We start from the raw sequence: 6,720 nt of genomic DNA, 5'->3' as shown, positions 1-6,720 counted from the left end.
GTTCACCTTTTCAGATTCGAGGTCCATCAGTGGAGTGGGTCAGGCCGTTCCTTATGGGCAGAGCTGTGCTCTGATCCAACTTATTGCTCTTCCTACTTTACATTTTGTAGTTGCTTTAATGACACATGACTGCAAGGTGACATCACGATTCCTGCATTCCATGGCTATTTAAAAAAAATATTGTTTATTTACTTTTCAGAGAGATGGAGACAGAATGCGAGTGGGTGGGGCAGAGAGAGAGAGGGAGACACAGAATCTGAAGCAGGCTCCAGGCTCTGAGCTGTCAGCACAGAGCCCGATGCGGGGCTCGAACTCACGAGCTGTGAGATCATGACCTGAGGTGAAGTTGGATGTTCAACCTACTGAGCCACCCAGGCGCCCCGCCATGGCCGTTTTTATTATGGTTGTCTTCCTTCAGGACTCTCCTGAGGTCAACGAAAATAATAGTTGGTTGGAATCTCTATTTTTAATCCGGAATTATGATATCCACCCACACAGAAAGAAGACATCATGACTAGGTAGTATCCTTATTTTTAAAAAAAATATTAAGGAAAAATGATTGTATTTTCCTTAGGTCTATGGATACAGTTGTGAACAAATGTTGGATCAAAAATGTCATTTCCTTTCAATATTGATCACCAAAATCACGAGAGATAAAAAGCCCACACTCATGAATAGTATTGGACAGTAAAAACCATTATTTTCTCAGTTATGATGGCAGGGAACATTCAAGGCAGGGTCTAGAAGCTGTCCTTTTAAATGAAATCTGAATGTTATCCTGGAGCATATTGAATACATTTGGGGATTTGGTGAAAGCATAATTTACTCTGAGTAATTTTTTTTTATAGGGGTGTGAAGAAATACCCTTTAACTCTTGAGATAATTGATGTCGTATGGGCAAATGTAATTGTAATAGAAATACATGTGCATATATTTAGATGGAACTTGACTCACGGGCAACTTTATTTGCCCAGCAGCTGCAGGCTGGAATTTATCACTTTCATATGACCTTGTTTAATACCCAAAACATAGAGACTGCTAGATACGATGTGTACACTTTTTCTTAAATTGTTGAGTGACTACACAAATCATATAAGGAGTAGCTGTTCTCCAAAGCTGAAAAGCTAGTTGTATATGGAGGTGGCTTCTTGGACAACATGACACGTTGAGAAAGTGGCAACATCTACCGTTTTGCAAATTTATGAATGGTTTCAAACAATAGTTATGAATCTGCAATGTGCATATCATCTGCTATATTACTTAGTGTTTACCTTTCGGGATATTCTGTTTCTCTAAACTGCAGGAGAAACTAGTTTAACATGATACCTTATTTAATAGTCCAAAGTTACCATTTGCTGCTTATAAATACTCTAAATGTCTGTTTGCTTTTGTTGTTTTATCAGTTATTACTCCAGAGAATAATTTGACTCAAAATCACTTAAGTTTTTTCCCATTTATTTTCTTTGTAGCCCCAAAGAACAAGATGTTTTCTTTTATTAAAAAAAAAATTTAGAGTTTATTTTTGAGAGAGAGCGAGCCAGCATGAGTGGGGGAGGGGCAGAAAGAGAGAGAGAGAGAGAGAGAGAGAGAGAGAGAGAGAGAGAGAATGAATCCAAAGCAGGCTCCAGGCTCTGAGCTGTTAGCACAGAGCCCGACATACGGCTGGAACTCAGGAATGGCAAGATCATGGCCTGAGCCAAAGTCAGACACTTAACCACCTGAGCTGCCCAGGCACCCTAGAATAAGATATTTTCTTAAAATATGAGGAAACTTGTATTCATCAGAATGTCTTTTCCTGAGTTTTAATGTCTTTCTCTATTTATTGTCCATGCTGTGCTGTGGTTTGGAAAAGTAAGATGTTATCCAGCTGTTTTCTATCAGTTACTCAGAGCTAAATATGACGGAGGCTACTCTGTCACCCTCAACATATCAGTGTCACGGCATGATGGGTCTTCAACTCCTAAATTTCTGCTGCTCTGGTGCTGGTCCATAGTGGACTCAGGGCTGTAAAAAAAAAAAAAAGGAGGGGAGAAGGGCTTTCTTTGCAGCCCACAACTCTGAGGTGCCTGCCTGGCTTCAGACCCAAGAGTCTTGCTGGGAGCTCTGCTATCTGAGAACCATTGCCTGTCATGGGTAAAAGCTGCTGCACTTGGCTCTCTCTTGCATGCACTGAGAGTAATGTATTCTTTGCTTTCTCACTCTGCTGGCAGAAATGAGCAGAAGCTGTTCAGAAGCAACAGCAGCAGAGGGGCCTCCATTTATGGTTCTCCATTTCCTTCTTCATTTCTCAAGGTCAGAGCCTCACTTAATTGTATTGGAGCTTTCAGCGATGGCAGATTATGTCTTCTCCCTATAATCTATTAGGGTTCAGGAAGAACCTTTCATTATAATGGCACTCCTTCCCGAAGAAGAGAAAATATGCACTAAATGGAAACTCTAATAATGAACACGAACACAGGATTTAAAAGTATATAGAGTAATTCACATAAATTGTTTTTGTTATATTTAGTGCTCAAAACACTTTGCAGTAGGCATTATGATGAAATGGGGGCTAAAATAGCATCAGTGACTTCTCCCCAAATTCTACAGCCAGTAAGAAGTGGTTTTAGACCTTGACTCTGTGTTAATCTTGAATCTGTGTAGACCCCAACTTTCACACTTGATTCCAGGGATCATACTCTATGTGAGCTGTAAACCATGTATAACATGAAGTTATTATGCATTGCCACTCTTTTTTCTTTATTTTTTTTAATGTTTATTTATTATTGAGAGACAGAGCATGAGCATGGCAGGGGCCAAGAGAGGAGGAGACACAATCTGAAGCAAGCTCCAGGCTCTGAGCTGTCAGCTACAGAGCTGGACGTGGGGCTCAAACTCACGAACTGAGAGATCATGACCTGAGCTGAAGGCCGTAGATTAGCCACCCAGGCGCCCCAATGCATTGCCACTCTTATTGAATTAGGTATATTAATGTTTTTGTATGATCACATGTTATATTTAATGAAAGTGTGTTTTAACCAATTTCATTTATTCATAGTTCTGCATTTTATTTCATGCAAATGTCTGTGTTTGGGGCATTACAATGTTAAAATCTTGTATACCACAGGCTGTGCTGGGTTTTGTAGGTCATCTCAACTTTGGTTGTAGTAAATCTTGCTGTTGCTATGCAAAAATCTATAACAAGATTCCATCTGCTTTTATAATTGCCTAAGAAAAATACATTATTGGTATCATTTGGATGAAGTAGAATTCAAATGAAATCGTCCTGATGAAAATTATTACTTTTGGAGCTTGCTTTTTATATTCTTATGAATACCTGATTCAGTACAATATATTTTCTAGCACCTATAGTGCTTTTGAATTTAAACATACTCTCTGCAGGGGCACCTGGGTAGCTCAGTTGGTGAAGTGACCTGACTTCAGCTGGGATGATCATTTCACGGTTTGTGAGTTCAAGCCCCGTGCAGGGCTCTCTGCTGTCAGCGCAGACCCTCCTTCAGATCCTCTGTCTCTCTCTCTTTCTGCCTCTCCCTCCCCACTTGCTCGCGTGTGCTTTATCTCTGTCTCTCTCAAAAATAAATAAGCATTAAAAAAGATTAAAAAAGGGGTGCCTGGGTGGCTCAGTCTTCAAGCATCTGACTCTTGATCTCACGGTTTGTGAGTTCAAGCTCCACACCAGGAGCTTGGGATTCTGTCTCTCCTTCTCTCTGCCCCTCCCCTGCTAGTGCTCGCTCGCTCTCTCAAAATATAAATAAATAAACCTTAAAAAAAAGATAAAAAATAAACATGCCATGTGTATTTAAAAGAAATATATATAAATTCTATATAAAACTGTTTTTTAACCAAAAACGAGACATCATGGTTGGAGAAAAGAATGAAGAATGAAGAAATATATATTCTGATTTCCTCCTAGTGGGCCATGTGAAGCTCTCTATCATCCTGTAGTTTTAGAAGACTACAATGTAGTGTAGCTTAAGGTAAGCAGAACAAACAGAACCCATGGGATTTTTATCAAAGACATTTTTATTTTCTGTTACTGCTTTACTTTAAAATATATTGAAGGCAGCATTCCTATCGTTGGAAAGGACATTTTGACAGGTACGTGACATTTATGGTCATCCTCAGGTTACTGAAACTCTTAAAGTCACTTTGCATTGTTAATATGGCTTCAGCTCGGAAATTAGAAGGACCAGCCATATGTACCAATGAAAACTTTGGAGCTGAATTCTAGTTAAATTTTCTCTCTTTTGTTGGCTGGAGTTCTGCAGCAGGCCGTGGTTGGCAATGAGAAACACAGAGAAACAGTGTCTCTAGCAAAGTATTTTTTTTTTTTTTATTTATTACTTATTTTGAGAGAGAGAGAGAGACCGACAGGCAGACAGACAGAGAATCCCAAGCAGGCTCTGCACTGTCAGCTTAGAGCCTGAAACAGGGCTCAAACTCACAAACTGTGAGATCATGACCTGAGCCAAAACCAAGAGTCAGATGCCCAAACAATGGAGCCACCCCAGACACCCCTCTCCAGCAAAATATATTTTAAGAGTTTAAAACATGGCTCTCATGCAATTGTGAAGTGAGCACATGACAAACAGTTATGTAACTCATTAATGAGGAAATGAGCAGCATGATAGAAATGGTTTAAGAGCGTTTCTGGAACACGTATAGTCACTAAGGTGAAGAAAACTGAACTAAGTTTCCTAAATTCATAACAGGTTGTCCTAGAACTGTACCTTTTGGGTTATATTTTCTCGTGGAAAGAAATCTGTGAAGTTAATGTTCACTTCTAGAGTCTGGGCCCTAAACAATAGAGATAGTAAGTGACATAATGATTCCTCTTGGGGAAGCGTGTTAACCACTGCTCCAGTGTGATACTGAAAGGAGAAGCAGTCTTTCTTTAGCCCTTTTCCCCAGCTTGTGAACATTTCCCCCTGGCATCCTTATTTCAGGGTTTTTATTGATTCCTCCTTTTCCTCTTTTGCTCTATTTTCTTTCTCTCCCTGAATGCTCAGGACAGAGGAAAACATTGTGTAAGAAAGGTTTTCTTGATTCGTAGTGTCACACACTGGCATTTCACCCTGGTAGCCTGGTGGCTGTCTAGAGTTGACTCGGAATGGTGCTATTCTTGGTTCCCAGAGCATGCCCCCCACAACACCGCCCTTGCCAGGCACAAAGGATGGTACTTCCGCTGCTGTGAGTGCTGCTTTTTCCTCTTGTTTTCCGTTGTCCCCCTCGTTCTAATGGTTTGTGCTCTCTTTTGTTAAGGACCACTCCTGGTCAAAGAAAACACTTGTATACTTTTTGCCCATATAAATTCTGGGAGGGCAGACCAATCCCAATACAAAAGCAACTCTCATTCTGCACCATCAAAGTAACTCTCTGGCCCATCTCTTTGTTTACTAAACCTCTTAGGTGGAAGACAGATGCTAGTTTACTGGGTCATCTTCAGTGTGAAGAGAGGCCCTTTTGAACCTCCTCCCTTTTGACTTGAGTTGAAGAGGAATGTCTTCCCTCTCTCCCTCTGGGGTACATGGTTTCTATAGGATCCCTCTTGCGGTACAAATCTTTCCTGTAAATCCTCCTCCCAAATTCTCACTTGGCTCATTCATATTCTTAATTTGGATTTAAGTACAAAACCATTTTAAATTTATATTATACTTGCCAATTTCCTTGGAAAATTTATTTGTTGGTCTTGTATCTTGCTTTTGGTGTCTCATGTCTATTTAATCTAATGTCTCCGATGAAACTTCTGCTTTACTAGTTTGCTTTACTAGTTTACTTCTGCTTTACTAGTTTCTGTTACTGGTTTGGGAGGCTAGGAGCTGTACTCAATTGAATTTTTCCCAGAATGATTTTAACTGCTTATTTTTGGAGAACTATCTGTAGGACACAACAAATTGGGGCAGCTGTCTTGGGGCCTATGTTAGGAGTATATGGGGGGTGTGGATGGGGAGAATGCAGGAGTGGGGAGAGGGTCTGGAGAGCCAGGTGATTGTGGAATATTTTACTGCATTCCCTGATCTAAAATGATACATGGAATTAGAGCATTTACACCAGCCCCCTTGCTCCCCCTGCATGCAGACCCTTTTCTAATTCCAAGTGCTCTCAGCTTTTTGACAAAGGGGAGAGTTTAGTGTGCTGTATTGTAATGGTCTGTAGATTTCTCTTCCCCCTAGACAATAATTTCCTTGAAGGCAGGAACTGTATTCACCTTGTATCCCCAGCCCTAGCCGCTTGTCTGCATAGTGTATACTCAGTAAGTATTTACGGAATGAATGAGAGGGATGGATGCCTGTAGGATGAGATATCCCCCCTGGGCTCTGTTTTCTAGAAATGTTTTTGTCTCTGCTTTTCCCTTTTGTAGAAGAGTTGGAGTGAGGGAGATGGTGGGGAAATAGCAAACTGCTCTCACCATTGTTTGTAATAGCCTTTCCTCTGTTAATGTGATTCACCTGTGCCCTATGAATGTTTGTGTAGGAGGAAGCTATACAACTATTTGTAAAAAATAATTGAAAAATACTGCACCACATGAATATATATACCCATATCTTTATAAATTGCCTTGTATTGAAAGGTTCTTTAAGGCTGTAATGTCATCTTTCATTATGTGCTGTATTCCTGTTTAGAATTCATTTATTCATTTGAATAAAATGCCATCTATTGTCACTATCCCTGGCTTGGGTGGTTTGGTCTTCTATTTGGGGGGATTATCCTTATTTTTAG

The 6,720-nt window shown here is 40.2% G+C and overlaps 1 long non-coding RNA gene across 1 annotated transcript in view; it reads left to right on the top strand.

Moving 5' to 3' along the window:
• The first annotated feature begins 210 nt into the window (after positions 1-210).
• Positions 211-6,720, top strand: part of LOC128315285 (uncharacterized) — a 37,863-nt gene continuing 31,353 nt past the window's right edge. The window contains exon 1 of the long non-coding RNA XR_008297952.1: positions 211-518. This is a non-coding gene — a long non-coding RNA (uncharacterized LOC128315285). The remainder of the gene's footprint in view (positions 519-6,720) is intronic.

This window comes from Acinonyx jubatus, chromosome C2 (assembly GCF_027475565.1).
Source record: "Acinonyx jubatus isolate Ajub_Pintada_27869175 chromosome C2, VMU_Ajub_asm_v1.0, whole genome shotgun sequence".
NCBI lineage: Eukaryota > Metazoa > Chordata > Mammalia > Carnivora > Felidae > Acinonyx > Acinonyx jubatus.
Note: the sequence above shows the minus strand (reverse complement) of the source record. Positions and strands in the feature narration are given on the sequence as shown.